This window comes from Aythya fuligula, chromosome 5 (assembly GCF_009819795.1).
Source record: "Aythya fuligula isolate bAytFul2 chromosome 5, bAytFul2.pri, whole genome shotgun sequence".
Lineage (NCBI taxonomy): Eukaryota > Metazoa > Chordata > Aves > Anseriformes > Anatidae > Aythya > Aythya fuligula.
Window position 1 is genome coordinate 52,266,525 of NC_045563.1, and position 16,212 is coordinate 52,282,736.

Below are 16,212 nucleotides of genomic sequence, written 5' to 3' on the forward strand. Positions count from 1 at the left end.
GGACAAAGGCAGCATTTTAATGTGACATTATTTTGAATTCATCCCTTTAAAAAATGCTATTTTGTGGATTCAGTGAAATAATGCTTTGTGTTTCACTTGCATGCCTGTAAGCTCTCGCGCTGGTGAGAGGGTGAGGCAAACCAGCCCTAGCCTTCTGTATCATGGATTAGACCAAGTTGCACACAAAAAACTGTTATTTCCATGAAAAAAAAAAAAAAAAAGGCACACAAAAATAAGTATTTGAATTTTCTGAACACATTTAAAATGGATGGGGAGGGTGCAGCAACACTATACTGCCTGGGAGAGGGGGAAGGAGAGTCTCATGTTCTGATGGTTCTGTACATTGCTGATCCCTACGGGGCTGTGCTGCCAAACCTAAACTTTGGGGTACTTCTAAAATGCAAACAACAAATAATAGTCCCCCAGGAGAGCAACACGGGAGATCCAGCCCCAGATTTGAGACTAAAGAGAGACACCAAGTGGAAGAAAGGCACAAGGGCAGTTGCAAGTCACCCGCAGGCCCCGAGGTTGTGATTTCTACCAGCGGTTCGCTGCAGCTGTACCAGCATCAGTAGGTGACCAGGGAGGTATTTTGGCACTGCTCTGCCCACGTGGACATTGAAACTTGTATCTGTGTGAGAAGGAGCAGGGAGGCAAAGGCAGAAAAGAGACTTCTTTCAATGCAAGTTTTAAAATTGGCTCTATGTAGAGAGGTACTTGAATGCCTTCAGAAATGAAATTGGAGGGAATTAAGTCTTTAAATACTCCAGTGGACCTGAGCCTACGTGAGAAGTTTTAGTGTCATAGGATTGCTTGTTCCGCTCGCCTTGCTCCTCCAGGTAAATCATGCCAGTGTTGCACACATTTCACTGAGAAAATATTCAGCCTGCCAATGTCAGCTCCCGAGAGTTTTCATTTCCTCTGGCAGCCTTTAAACCGGGTTCTCCTTCCCGAGGTTTTCTCAAGTGTTTATGTTAGCTGGACTGCAAGGGATAACTTCTCACCAGTCTCTGGGGCCATGGGGTGTGGAATTCATACTGCCAAAGCAACAGCATCTGTCCCAGCTCATCCCCAACACAGACCAGCAAGGACACCTCTCTCTATTTCTGGGTAACGTTTTCTCCTCTCAAGCCAAGGTGCTTACTTCAGTTCAGGTGTTTATCCATGCAAAGCGTGCAAGGATAATTGTAAAATTAGGCTAAGTCCTACCTCCACCAAGGCCCACAAAGTCACACCATGGCTGTTGTTAGCCCAGGCACTAACCAGAGCTCAGCAGCATCAGCAAGGGCTTCTTAAGTGACGATGATTTCTATAATTTAATGACGATGAATTCTGTAATTTAATTTGATGATTTAAGTAAGCGATGATTTCTGACACTCACCTGGCATTTTCTGACATATCCAACTCAAATCAGCAAGCCCCTAAAAGTAATGATGGGCTCTTCTCAGTCCAGAGATGTCTGTGACCTGCGCACACTCTGTGGAAGACCTTTTGAGATTTGTTTGTATGATTTTTTATTATTATTTATTTTTAATTTTATTTTTATTTTTAACAGAGAAATTCTGGAAATCAGAGGATGGCAAATCTTGATGACACACCTTGTTCCAGCAAGTTTCCCATCCCAAAGGTTAGACAAACATCCACCTCATGGGGGCACATGCTCTCATACTTTCCAGTGCTCAATGGATCGCAAAAGCTCAAATCACGTAGTGCCTAGGAAGACACGGCCCCGTGTGCTACATTTTCCAGCGCCCATAGAGGGGGCAGCAGTGTTCACTTGCAAAATACTGAGTTTGGGGGTGCTGAACCCTCCTGTAGCAGTCAGCTCTGAGGCACTCCCACCCCGGTCCCAAACTAACAACCTACAGAAGCTGCTCCCCGGTTCTGGGGTGTCTCGGGGCACCAATCTGGCTCCCTTCGCCTTGCCCAGGTTTCACTTCTGCTGCAAAATTTCAGTTGCCTGCATTCCTCACTCCAACCAGGGGAGGGCAACTGGTCATCAGGAAAATTATTTCAATGTACTGCAGCTCACTCCTTTTCTCAGAAGCCATAAAACTCAGAATTGTTAGGAATAATTAGTCCTGAAATAGAACAGACTACTTTAAAATCGTACCTTTTGGTAAACATGTTTTTCCCTAATGTGAGTTAAAATAGTCTCCACTTGCCTCAAGTGCCAGCAACCACTGCACTTTTGTTGCTGTTCACTCTAATCATTTTTTTTTTTTTTTGTATACAATTAATCCACATCCTAGTTTTGCTAATAAAAGCACAGCTTTGGGCAAATAAAAGGGGTGGATTCCACTTACGGTGCCATGAAAGCACTTCTGCCAACATTAGACTTGACAAAAGCTATAATCTTCAACCATGCTTTGCAGTCTAGCTCTTATTTTACCCTGTGCTATTAAACAGACACTAAATGTGGACTGCAGGGTGGTTTTTTTTTGTTGTTGTTTGTTTGTTTGTTTGTTTGTTTTAACCTGGAATTTAAGCAGAACAAATACAGCAGTTCTTAGCTCTGTTTTTGATTTTTTTTTTCTCTTTAGGAGATCAACATCAAAAGCATATTTTTTTCAAAGTAAGGCGGTGTGTAGGGATTGTTACAGTGCACGTCACTGTATCCACCTAGCCCCTCACTATTTGAAATCCTGCCCCTCTGAGATTAACAGCAATTCAAAAATATATATTTTTTTAAGGAAATAAATCTGGAAACATTATGGATTCGCATATGTCTTTCTCCTAAACTCTGCTGTCCTTAATGCCAAGTATTTGTCTGAGGCTGCCTAACAGTGGCCGCAGCGTTAGGACAGCTGCTTCAGCAACCGCTGCAACGGTGAAGGCACAAACCCAGGGCTCATTTCCTGCTCTGGTGTTTGTCTTGTCAGGCAGCAACCTGTGCCAGCTGAGCCTCGGCCCCCTTCTTCTCAGAGAGCCTCCAAGAGCAGAGAAAAGCCATTTGAGCTCCCCTCTCATTTGAGCTGATCTTGCTGCAGGACTCCAGCCCTGAGACCTCCCATCCCCGCTGCACAGGGAGCACTGCCTGTGTGTGCGCTGCTGGGGACGTGCTTGCTTGCAGCCCACCGGCCCAGCATCGTTCCTTCCCAGCCAGGCTTGGTTTTACCAGCAAAGAAGGGGCGTAGGTCCCTCAGCACCGTACACAGGCACCTGTGCAGGGCCTTTGCTTTACATTGCAAAGCAGAAGGGCTCTGAGGGCTGCGCAACTTCTCACAACACACAGCAAGGCTGCAACCGGCTCCAAAGGTGCAGCAAAGCCAGCTGTGTGGGGCATTAGTAACGCTCTGTGCAGGCATTAGGATTCCCCATGCTGAAGGGACCTCCTGTACTACTGAAACAGGCTGCATCCCAGGGACCTGGGCTGGCGAGCAAAGGCTTCCCCTGGTTCCTCGCAGAATAGGCCATCACTTGATTGAGTAAAGAGATTAATTCCTTCTAAAAAGAAAGGATTCATCTGACAGGGAACGGTTGTTTGGTTTGCAATGAAAATGACCCGAGGCCAAAGCAGATTGCTTGGCTGAGTGACCTCTGGGCGGGCGTCTAGCCGCCTTCGAAATGGCATTCGGTCTTCGGCGTGACACACCACATAATGGTGGGTTTCTCCATTCCGTGTGTTTTCTTACAAGCACTTTGGTCTAATCACTAGCTGAGAATCCAGCCTACTGTGTACATTGTAAAAGATGCTGTTTATACTTGGGCTTTTAGTTCACCATCTGTGCACAGCTCAGCTGCAACATCTCCGCAGATCTGTTTCTGCACCGTTGCCAACTCCCTGTTGCAAGCCCTCAGAAGAGCATGATTCACATTGGACTTTCCAGCAAAATTCAAGCTCTTTGCGAGCTATCTTTTAAAGATCTATCCCCTGTCCTCAGAAAACTCAGTGATACAGACCTAATGCTTTTCTACAGCCTCACTTGTTCATATCTGAGCAGCAGTGAAGCATAACCAGCTATACATGCAGCCACTGATGCATACATACCTCCACGCTGCTGTTCCTAACATGTATCCTATTCTCAGAGCCATTGACACAAATTCATTTGGGCACCAGAGCTGCTGGCACACGAGCAATCCATTTGCGCTGCACCTTGCAATCTCTTTTTATTTTAAAACCAACTCTTTTTTTTTTTTTTTTTTTTTTTTTTTTTAAAGAGCCTTTCCACTAATCCTCAGGGGCAATATTCTGAGCCCAGACTTCCTTCCTCAAAGTAGGACACTCATAAGAATCAGAAACAAGCTATGTGCTCAGCGTGTATAGGTCAGACACCTGAGCATGAGGACAGGCAGGCTCCTCCAGACCCCCACACATTTACAGGTGAGTTTACTACGGGCATAAGCCTGACCAGGTGCTTTAATTAAGGACAAAGCCTATTAAAGAGGGAGAGGGGGAAGAGAAAGCCCCCTTAATGTGCTGTTTGAGTGTTGGGGTGGTTTTACTCAAGGTTAACTCTGCTCAGAAGGAGACGCTGGGATACTGCCACCTTCCAGAAGGACAGGTAGGAGTGCGATCCCAAGGGCTGGCCCTAAACGTGTTTCCAGATATGGCCCCAGCAATTCTGACGCAAAATGTATCCTCAGCTTCGGCAAACAACACTTTTAAGGAGAAAAAGGAGCCTGAGCAAGGCCAGGTTTCTGAGACAGTTTGTTTTCAGGCTGGGACTAGCCTGGTATAGCTACAGACAGCTGCAAATGGGGGTGCCGAGACTGCGTGAACCTCCAAAACCCCAGCGTGGCGTGCGTCACCCCTTTCACTTCCACCTCATCTCCTCTGTTCTGCCTGGCACCTGCAGGCCGGGCACCTTCCCTGGCCAGCCCACAGCACAGCTGCAGCCCTCAGTTTCGCCCTGCTGGCCCCCATGATGTGCATGAAGGAGGCCGGGGGCTCGTGTTTGCCCATCGTGTGGCCACAGTTACAGGGCGAGGGGACTCCCCACCTTCCCTTGCCTTAGGGCTGCTGTGGTTTTACAGCCTGTTAGAGGAGGGTTTAAAGTTTACATGGCAGCAAAATGCCGGGTGTTTAGCAGGTCGGGGGGCTCCCTGCCACTCTGGGGAAGGGCCTCGGGCCTTTGCTTGGCACATGGAGGGGCTGAGGGGGCGGTGGGTGAGGGGGAGCCCGCCCCGGGGCCGGCCGAGCGCAGCCTCCAGCTCCGCCCCGCGGGGTTGGGAGCCCGGCCGGGGACACGGCACTGGAGGGAGGCAGGGAAGGGAGGAAGGAGGCGACACAGCACAGCATAACACAGCCCAACACAGCCCAGCACAGCAGGTAGGTGAGCGGGGCGGCCCGGCTTGTTTAGGGGGCGAGGGCTGCGGCCCCTCCGCTGGGCTCCGAGCCCCCCCCCCCCCCGGTCCCCCCCGGGGGCTCTTCCCGGAGCTTTTCGGGGCTTTTCGGGGATTCCCGAGCTGGGCTGGGCCGGCAGCGGTGTGCTCCGGAGCCTGGCAGCCCCGCTGGGGGTGGTTTGGCGTAAAATGGAGCAAAGGGGACAAAAAAAAAAAAAAAACCTGCCCTGGAACCGAAGCGTTGGTTTCTGTTGCACAGAGCTCGCCCGGGATGGAGCGTGCCCTACCCGGGGCCAGCTCTGCTGTTTCCATCTCCTGTTTGAGATCAGAGCTTGGGCTGGAGAAAACCCTGCGGGGCTTGCTGGCTGTCCAGGAAGCCTGGAAGCCCTGCTCAAACTCCTCTTAAGGCATTTTCCAACCATAGCCATGGGTTTCGGTGTCTGGTGGGACGGTGGAAGGCATCCAGCAGGGGTGAAGGTGGCTGCTGCAGCAAGGACTTCAGGCACTAGTGGTCCTGGACCTGTTACGGAAAACCCAAAGTGAGGTTGGGCATGTCCCTTGCTATGTGACATGGTCAATATTGGTTTGCTTGAGTGGTGGCTGAGGTGTGGCAGCTCCTGCAGTCGGTATCTGAGAAGCTCTGTCTTCTCCTGGCTTGGATGTTGACCCAAAGAGGGGCTAAAACGAAGCAAAGGTGAAAAATCACAGTCTGTTCCTTGGCACGGGAGAAAAATAACCCTGGAAGCACGGCCAGCAGTTCCTGGGTGAGCAGTCAGCTGTGGCAGAGCCTATTTGCTGCCCAGCTCCGTGCTCTGCTCAAAGTCCCCTGGATTATCAGGGCTGAGGCACGCCAAGGTGGTTAACAGCGGGCTCGCACCTCGGCAGGGTCACCAGCGAAGCGCAGGGCACTGCGTGCTGGAGATGGCTCAAATCACTGCTTGCACGCGCTGACAGCTTCAGGGCTGGCGAATTGCCTGTAAGACAGATGAGGCATTGCTGTGGGCAGCTCTGCAAGAGGGGCTGGTCTGAGGGTGATAGCAGGGGAAGGGGATAAAACCCAAGCCTAGTGAGATGGATGGGGACCAGAGCCATGATCTCGTAGGGTCTCATTGCCGTAATCGAGCATGCACGCAGCAGAGCCAGGGAAGCTGGGCTGCTCAGTGCTCATCCAAGGTAAATACAGGGGAAAGCAGAGAAGTAAACTAAGCCAAAGGCAGGCTTTCTCCTGTGGGAAGAGGCACACGTGTGGGCTGCCTGGTTCTAGTTCTTTGCTCTCCTTGGTGGAGCTCCAGAACTGGGACACCACTGATTAAAAGCGAGTCAAAGCAAAGCGTGGTGCACGTACGCTATTTCTGACACTTGCTGCAGAGGTAAGCGTCCTGCCTGACTTTAAGGAGCTCAGCAGCTCTGCTATGCCATCAGGAGCATTTTAAACAGCGAATACCACTAGTCCTTTGCCTGAGGACACTGCTGGGCTGCTGTTTTAGTTTCCCTGCAGCGCAGCAAACAGGTGCCTAACGAAGGGCCTGTTACTCATTACTGCAAAGTTGTTGCCCAGCTGCAATAGACTGCTGATCTCTTGCAGTACGATGATAATCCCATGGCCATGTGTACCGGAGAAATGCTGAGCTGAAAAAGAGCTATACACGTTGGGATACCCAGCAGCCCAGGGATTTGCAGTTATATAATGCAGAGTTCCCCTCACAGGCAAAAATAATCCCTCTGAAGTCAGGGGGAAGAGTCTCCTGAGCAAGCGAAGGGAAGGTTGAGACTTGGGAGCAGCAGCTGTGCACCTTCCTACAGCTTGAATCCATCCTCCTTGTCCCTGTGGCTGCCCAGTAGTGGCCCTGGAGGTGATTTGGGATTTGGGAACGGGGAGGGAGAGCAGTGGTGTGCTGTGAGGCAGTCCTGCCTGCGGGGAGCAAGGGAGCCTGTTTCCCAGGCTTGCCCTAGAGAAGGGGTTTGTGGTCACTGGGTATGGCTGTGTCCTCTACCAGCACAAAGGCTGCTGCTGTCATCCCATCCTATAAGAACATGTAAATCCCGAGCACCCGGAGCCAGCCTGTCTCCTGTGATGGATGAGTAGCAATTTGGTTGGAAGTCAGTAGTGAAGCCTAACTTAACGAGAGGAGCTCTACTGCTGCATAAAATGGCTGAATGCTGCCTTTCAGACATTCACGTTAGTCCTTTCCAGGACATTCCTGGAGCTTTTACAGCATTTCGGTTTCTGGGTTGCTAGGTGCTCTAGTCCTAGGCAAAAATATCCATGCTGGGAATGTTTTATCCCCTACTTTATTTTTTCTGATTTCTCCCTGGTCCAGCAGCTGGCTTAGCATTGCTTGGAACATGAGGGCTGTGCAATGTGTGATCAGAAATTGAATGTGGAGGGGATTTCCTATACTCAGTGATGTCAGTATCGAGTATGTACTGGGACTTTGGTCCCTGGAGCTCATGTGCTTGTTTTTGAAACGTGTCCTGTGATCTGCTCTGCTCATCCCCGTCCCGCTTGTGATCGAGCAATCTGTAGGCTCCTCTTCACGTCAGAGGATGCTGTGCTGGCAGGACGCCATCCCTAACGCTGTGGTTATAACTTCCCACTGGGTCTGAGGCTTGTTTCATGCTGGCGGTGTGGCGCAACCGGGGCACCCTGAGTGCCGTGGAGCTGCTCATGTGTTGGCGTGGACGGGGTCACTGGCAGTGAGTCAGTTCCCCCCTGCTGTTGCCTTGAGTTTTGTACTGACCAAGCAGAGCCAGAGACTGCTTTACAGCATCGACACCGTGCTCAGAGGGCAGGCGGTAATTCTGATTGTGCTCATTTCTGAAGCTTCTCTGGGAAAAACCACCCAGACCCAAAGGGACTGCCTTGAGGTACCTTCCCAACAGCCGAGGAAGCTGCTGAGCTCTTTGCGTTCAGGCTCCTTTCTAATGCAGGCTTTGCAGAGAATACTGCATGTGCAATAACTAAAGAGCTCTCCGAGTTGTGCAGTAGATCCGTGTATTCCCTCAGGAAGCTCTTTTAATTAGAGAAGATCTCTGCTCAAAGGCTGCTGTGCTGAACAGCTCGCCGAACCAGCAGCTGCCTGCAGACCGCGGTGCTGAGGAGAAGCCCTGGTGGTGGAGCACATGAAGCGAGGTGATGATGGCACAGCCTTCCTCCTCCCGCTCCTGCGAGGCTCTGCTGCTCCTCTCCAGGAGCTGGGGCTTCCCAGAGTCGCTGCTGAGAGGAGGAAGAGGAGAGGGGTCTGCTCCTGCCTGCCCTAGGGACCCGGCACGTCAGAGCTTCCTCTCACCCACTGCTCCCCGGGGGCGAGGCGTTTTGACTCACAGCTTCCTGGAGCAGGGCTGGGGGGACTGAAAGGCTGCTGCCAAAAGTACCTGGGGATTTCTGTGTGTTGGAAGCGACTGCTGCCTTGGCACAAGAGGCTATTTCAAGGGAGGGCTATTTCGAGGAATGGCAAGCAGCTTTAATGCCCGAGACCTCAGGAGCTCCTTTGATGCCGCGGTTCTGTTTGTGGTTTCAGAGGCTGATCATTCACTCCCGGCCCGTCGTGTCACAGCTTCGGGGCCTCCAGGGGAGGCTAGCCTGGGCTGTCCCAGCAGTGCTTTACACTTGGTTGTGTTGTGAAGCAATCAGTTCCTGCTTTGTGTCCGTCCCAGGTGGATGGGAAGCTTCCCACCCAGCCCAGCTGGCGGCTACGAGCAACACCTCGCAGAGCATATACAGCTTGGTGCTGTGCACCCAGTGCTGTCCCCTGGGAACCTGAACAGTTGCTCCATGTTTGCTCAGAAAACAGAGGACTTTTGCCACGAGGTGCTTGCTGTCAGGAGAAGGAGCCTGCAGAGAGGTGACCGTGTGCCTGCCCAGCATCTTGCTGAAGAGCTCTGTCTGCCTGGGCTGCGGTCCTGCAGGGGGTCATCCTCCTCCTGGCTAAGGAGGAGACCACTTGTCCTAACTCGGTGGTGTTACCACGTTTGGCTTGATAAATATTGCAGAATTAACGTGGAGATGTTTGCCTTCAGGGAGTGGGCTGCGGGGGAAAGAATGTGAAATGGTGGGACAGAAAAAATGTTATAAATAAATAAATGTCTTCAGCTCTATTAAAAAGTAATGTTAGCCTCAACCATGGTTTACTGATTAAAGACAAAAAGAGAGCCTTGCTTCTTTTTCCTCCCCAAAAGTGGGATCACTTCTCTCTGCATTGAGGCTTAGTTGATGCTTGTGAATTCACTGGTTAATCTGGATGAAAGTTCATTCTTATTTTTTTTAATATTTCCAAACTGCTATTTTCCATCTCTTCTAGCTTTGTTCCATCAAATAGTCTTCCAAAAATATTTGTGCTCTAAATTTGGAAAAGGAGACCCTTTCTGGCAAGCCCTAGAGGCCACCCGGCCTCCCCTGGTTCTGGTTCAGCCCAGCCTGTGTTGTTCCAGGCTGCTGCAAGCAGAGCACCGTGCATAAATCCCCCAGGACAGCAGGGAGGCCCCTCCTTTTCCCTGAACAGACCCAGCTCTCGAAGCCTTGCTGTCTATTTTAACTGCCAAATTCCTGGGGAACTTATCCCATATGTCTGCTCCTCTTGGCTTGAGGCAGCCCTGTCCGTAGCCTATGCGTGCGGTGCTTGGGAGAGTGGCTTGGTTTTTCATCTTTTTTCATCTCCTGCTCGGTGTTCGGTGGAGGAGTGATCCTAACTGCAGGTGGCAGGTCTGAAACTGAGTAATGTTCTCACGTGGCTCCAGATAAGCCTGCCGTGACCGCCTGCCTGGTAACCCAGCACTCCGCCAGGGAGCAAAACACCTGTGTGCAACCGTGTGTGCAGTGCCCTCTGCCTCTGCTTCCAGGGCCACCTCCGTCAGAGCGAAACTGAAAGGTTTGGAGCCTCTCTTCCAGCTGGTCAAGCCTCGTCTAGAGGCAGTCTGTGTCTGTTTGCTACTCCTCGTTGTGGCATTTCACTTCTGGAAAGGCTCAGGTTCGGAATGAAGCTGCTCTGCTGCAGTCTCTGCAAATGTACCCTCTTTCAGCGCTGCCCTTTGCTGTGAAATGCTGCTTTCTGTTCCAGTTTATTCCCCCTGTAGGAAGGGCTTGGAGAGAGGAGACAAATCTGCAAAGGTGAAGGGGAAAAGCGCTAGACAGAGCTGCAGTAAGTCTTGGAGACTGCAGGAGCTCCTGCTGGGACCAGCAAGAGTTGGCTTCTGAGCAGCATCCTCAGAGCCGTCGGATCAGCGAGCAGTTTGGCTGCTGTGGCCGGGTGCTGCCAGTCACAAATCTGAACCAGGGATCTTGGAGGGGGGGGGGGGGGAAAATGTGGTTGCAGGTGGATATTTTTTTATTAGAAGGGAACAACTGAAAACATCTGTGCTCTAAACTCTTGCACTTCAGGGCTTTTCTCGCCCTTTGCCCTCTCCGAAGCCTTGTTTTGGAAGGAAGGCCTGCTTGAGACAAGAAGGGTCTCTCCAGCTTGAGGTTTTTTTTCATAGTGCTGCCTTTCCCTTTTCATTCGTGCCCGCTGGTAGTGTCAAGCAGTGTCTGCGGCCTGAAAGGCAGGATGTTGCGAAATGTTTGTCCTCCTGCTGTGGCAGCACTGCTCCGTGGGGTGTAGGTCTGGGGCTGTGTCCCTGTGGCCTCGGGGCAGCCTGACAGGGATGCCGGGGCATCTGGCGGGCAGCCCCAGGCATCTTCAGGCCCTGCTGAGGAAGAGTGGTGGTCACAGACATCCAGCTACGGTCTTTTGAGCTATGTTGATGTGTAACAGTGCCAATGTCCTCAATATCCTAGCGTGAGAGTATGGAGGTTGAGCAGCTGTAGGCATACAGGCAGCTGGTAAATGGGAAATGGGGAGGGTGCTGCAATTAGCAGATGGTGTAATTGTCGAAAACAAGGCTCCTGAGATCGCAAACAGCAAGGAGCGTGTTTCTGGGAACCAGCCAAAAGGTGCATCCCTTCGTGGGCTGAGGCACTGCGGCGCCAGTGGGACTCGTGCCCCTTCCCAGCCCTACTGGGCCTGCCCGAGTCCTCCAGCTCTGTGGGGTGAAGGGTTAACGCTGTGGGTTCTCAGGGTCAGCGCCTTGTTGTCAGCAGAGGATCCAACACGAAGCATGTGATATGATTAGGCTAATAGCCTGTCTCATCCCCGCTGGAGAAAGCTGACTTAAGTCTGAAGCTCCACAAATCATTCCGAATAACAAGCCGGAGGACTCTCCCGTTCGGTGGTTGTTGTTCTTCCTTTCTGCTGCTGCAGGATCACGTGGATGGGCCCTCGGGGAGATCTGCAGCCCCCCGGAGAGTTGGTGGTGCCCAGCAGCAAGGGACCTGCACGCCCCAGAGAGTGCTCGGTTAACCTGGCAGGGTGTCCACGTTCCTCCCAAGGCTCCGTCCCGGGGAGCACGAGGGAGTGCTCGTCCTCCTACGCTCCCCTGGGCAGGAGCTGCCTGGTGCTTGGCTTCCAGCGGCCTCTGGCTCCAGCTGGGGACTGAACTCTTGGAAACCCTGCTATTGCTGGGAAGGGCGGTGGACCTGCACAGCTGGGGTTAGCTTCCTTCCCGTCAGGGTGCCGGTGCCCTGCCTCTGCTCTGCCCCCTCTGTCAGTCTGTGGAGATGGATGCAGCCGGTGGGGAGCTCGGGAGGGTTTTGTCTTCCCTTCTAGACAAGCTGTGCAGCTTCCCATCTCTAAAGTAAAGCCTCTCCCTCCACACCTTTACTACATCCTCGCTGATTCCTGGAAGGAGCCCCAGAGGATAGGAAACCTCGTTTCCCGGTTGAGGCAGATGCCTGTAGCTTTTTAGAAATATGCTTGGCACGGGTGCGTTGAATTTAAACACCCTCTAGTTATCTGCCCGAACATCTGAGAAAATTGAAGTGACTGAGAACCAGTTTGTTTAGAAAGGGAACTTAAGAGTAGAAAGTCCTTGACTTTGACCTCTTGCATCCTATGGTAGGAGGAGGCAGAGATACAAATCAGTTTTACTACCTGGCTCCTAACCGCAGACACGGGGAATCTGTCCCTTAAGCTGGAGAAAAGCTCACATGAAGGCTTTCTCCGCACCCAAGGAAGTGTTTGTGCCACGGAGCCCCAGTGATCTGGGCAGGCAGCAAAGGCTGCCGGGTCTCAAGGAGGTATCTCCAAGCCAAGTGGCCTTGGGAGGCATTGTGCAAGCTCTCAGGTGAGTGCCTGGCCCCATTGGTGGCCTTGTGGGCTTCATTTGTCCATGGGGAGGCTGTGGGGCACGGCAGTGCTGGGGGCGCTGCCTGTGGTATCTGCTGCAGAGGTTGGGTTTACAGCATAACAGCTCTCAGTGGGAGAGCAAAGCTGACCTGGCTTGGCTTTCGGAGCCATTAAAACCCCAGCATGGTCGAGTGACAGAGCTGCCCGACCAGTTCCCTGAAATGCCTAAATGCCTGCGTTTTTCACTGCTGCGTGCTGTTTGTAGTCACTGTGGAGACCTCCCCCTGGCCTCTACCTGCAGTGCTTGCTGTACAAATAACAATCTGGTACGTGGTAAGCAGGAAACAAAAAAAAAAAAAAAAAAAATTCCACTGAACTACTTTTGGCTTTTTCTGCTGTCTGCTATTTCTGGTAAGTTTTGTGTGTTTTTTTTTTTTTTTTTGTTTTTTTTTTTGTTTTTTTTGAGGGGGGGTTGGCAGGGGAGGAACCAAAAGAGTTCTGGGATAGGTTGTATGGTTTTTTTTTTCCCCTTTTTTTGGCAGACCAGTACATTTGGTCTTGCTGAGTGGAAAGATTTGCTTAAATTGGAGAAATGGAGTGTCCTGCAAATATTGTCATGCTGTACGAGCATGACTGTATAGACCGAAAATAGCAAGGAACTTTCCCCATTTCCAAGCTGTAGGGACTGAAGACATACTTAAATGCGGACTTTCATACAGAACTGTGAAGTCCAGATGTCCTTAAAATCTGACTGCATCCCTTGCGAATATGCAGAGATGTTAATGGGTGCTTCTAAAACCTGCTTTGCTCTTTGATACCAGAATGCAGGCTGGTTTCTTTTTAGTGTGTGGCGTTTAGCGGTTTATAAATATCTAATCACTTCCTCTCGTGCATCAGAAATGTATTTCTAAAATACGTATTTCCGTTTTCCAAAATGCACAATGTATTTGCTGTTGCAAAACGTGCTGAAAAACCTTTGTGATTATTGACAGTCCTGAGGGTGCTTTCTAATCTGGGATCTCACAGGATGACAGCGTCAGATTAGTGAACATAACAGTGTAGTAACTACAGAAATGAAGCAGAAAAAGCTTCGTGTCTTATCAGATAACACTGCTGAACTAGATTTCCCCCCCGTGCAAGTTGATAGAAGTTGATTCCTGAGAAATCTGGAGTGTGAGTGACATTGCCAACTCTTCTTGCTCCGGTCTGCCCCCCTCTTACTCTGGGGATAGCAAGCATGCAAGGACTGCATGCATGCCTGAGCCTCTAATGACGTGCAAAGGTCTTGCTCGTGTTTTGAGGCAGGTACGGTGACACCCTGCTCGGCGAGCGCTAGCGAGATCAAAGTCTGCTGGCTGCAGCAGTTACAGGCTGATACAGCTATGCTGCTATCTCCCCGTGCTGAGCCCCCATCACAATTTCCTCTAGCTTAAAGCTAGAGGAAAAAAAGGCAATGGTTTAAAAGGTGATGGTTTCCACTTCAGAAGCAACTAGCTCTAGCGTAGATGTAATGACAGAGTTTCTTCCGCATAACTTTTTCCCCCCCTCCTGTTTCCAAAGCTTGTATTACTCAGAAATACATTTTTTTTTCTTGCTTTGCCCTGATGCTTTTATTAGAAACTGTAGCTGACACAGTGACATTACCACATGCATAGATCTGCACCCACAAAAGTGGCCGGTTTGAGCTGGCAACCTTAATTAGCAGCCATAATTTTGGGAGTCCAGTTTCTCCCTCAAATCTCTCTGCTGAAACTCAAGAAGAGACACCGGTTGGAAAATCTGCACCATGAACATGATCATGTTTACGCTTTCAAGGTCACTACACCGCTGCTATTATCTCAGTGAGCCTGAAGAAAAGTTCATTGAATTCAGACCCGGATATTTTATTGGCTCAGCAGTTATTTGCTCACGGGAGACAAACTGTACTTCCCAGGTGTGCCGAAAGTCCAAGACCTTTGAATTTTAATGTCAACGAGATGAACTCCATTGTATATTCTTTGTGCGTTACCGGAACCGTGCCCTCAGGGCAATGTTGTACCTGGTTACTGGGAGGCTTAGCAACTCGTTGTTCATTAACCTGTGAAGCTGTCAGGGCTCCCCTGCCAGTGATCAGGAGCCCTTCTGACTGCCAAGAGCTTGTTCCTTACCTTCTTGGGTAGACAAATGTTCCCAGCAGCTGGGATCAGTGGGGTGGCTCTCTCCTCTCCTGCTGTGGCAGATCATGCCCCTCTCCAGTTCCCTGGGAGCAGGGGTGACAGTGTTGTGAGCAGCTCCTGATCCCGGCTGCTGTCCCCTAGTAGGTCACAGAGCTGGTTTCTGGGGTAGGGAATCTTGCAAAAAGGCTTTGACCTCCTCCTAACCCGGTGAAAGCTGGTAGCAGCATATTCTATGGGGCCTGCCTTTGTTTTATATCCCCTGGGGTGGTTAGAGCCTGAGAGGTGGTAGCAGGGAGCAGCTGGCTGAAGGGCAAAGAAACAACCTGCAATTTCTTTGTTCCCTTCTCTTAAGGGAGAGATTTGAAGGGAAAGGGACCAGCACTTTCCAGGCCAGGCATGTGCGTTCAAACATGAACCCTCTTCTGCCCAGCTCGGCGTGTCAGGGCCGACTGTGCTCTCTGAGAGCCTGCGGAAGCTTTGGACCTGCAAATGTGCTGAGGTGATTTCCACAAGCTCATCTACTCTGGCTGGCGTTAGGGTTGTTCCCGCTTATCTCCTCTTTCGCTGCTCTGGTAAATGAGTCCTGTGTTTGTGCTGCTTGTTAACTTGGCAGCTGAGGTGCCAGAACTCACCAGGAAGCCACCCGCACTAAGGAGCGAGGGCAGGCACGTACTGCACTGCCCCCAGCCAAGGATCGCAGACTTCAGCCAGCACCACGCTAGGTATGGGCTGCACAGGATCGAGTTCACGACAGCAGAACTGCAGTTGGAGTAGCTCAGCCTCTCTGCACCTCGACTGCTGTGGTTACGACATCCGCACGCTCGCTCCCTCCTGCGTGGCCGCGGTGCTGCTTGAGGCATCCTCGCCACAGCCTCTTCCTGAGAGAAAGGGGCTGGGGGCTCTGCTCTGGGGGCTCGCTCCTCTCACAGAAGGAGCTGCTCCCTGAGCCCTGGTGGCACGCCTGTGTGGCTGCTGACGAAGCCGGAGCCTGCCTGCCCCTCCTCACACATGTATCCTGGATTTCATGGTCCACGTACCAGCTTTGCTGTCGTGGCTCTCGCTGGGAGGATGACAGGCCTGAGAGCTGGAGGTGGCAGGATGCCATCTCTTGGTGCTCCTTAGCCTGTTTAGGCTCGTCTTGTGCCTTGCCTGTGGGAAACCCCAGCGGCCTGGGTCCCCTAAAGCGTCTCTGCTGTTGTTAGCCCTCCCTCCACATCCTGGGGCTGGAGCCTGGCTAAGACAGACCTCTGATTCGGCTACACCAAAGCAAACCAGGTCATGTCAGCAACCAGGATTGTACTGCAATAGTGCCTCAAAATGGTGGACTGCTAGATGGCCATAAGCAGTCCCGAATACCTTTACAGGATGGGACACGAGGCGCTGGGAGAAACGCCACCGTGTAACTTGACAGTAGGGTCTCTTAAGAGATCCTCTGCAGAGGTGTCATCAAGCTAGAGAATGACATGGAAAGTTGGAGGCGTGTCAGCAGGATTGGTGAAAAGCCTGGGTGGGACCGCTTAGTAAAGAAAGGATGTAGTGGAAGCATGCACAAACTTAAATGGTTAAAGCAGTTGGGGTGGAGAGGAAAAGAAGGAAACAAACAACCACGG

General features: G+C 51.3%; 1 protein-coding gene across 2 annotated transcripts in view; it reads left to right on the forward strand.

Annotated features, from left to right (window-relative positions):
* Positions 1-5,174: 5,174 nt before the first annotated feature.
* CD82 (CD82 molecule) overlaps positions 5,175-16,212 on the forward strand; it is a 30,191-nt gene continuing 19,153 nt past the window's right edge. Inside the window, exon 1 of one of the 2 annotated variants that reach the window (XM_032189153.1) lies at positions 5,175-5,272. The gene's annotated coding sequence lies outside the window, so the exon portion shown is untranslated. The remainder of the gene's footprint in view (positions 5,273-16,212) is intronic. The other variant, XM_032189152.1, reaches the window with a different exon arrangement.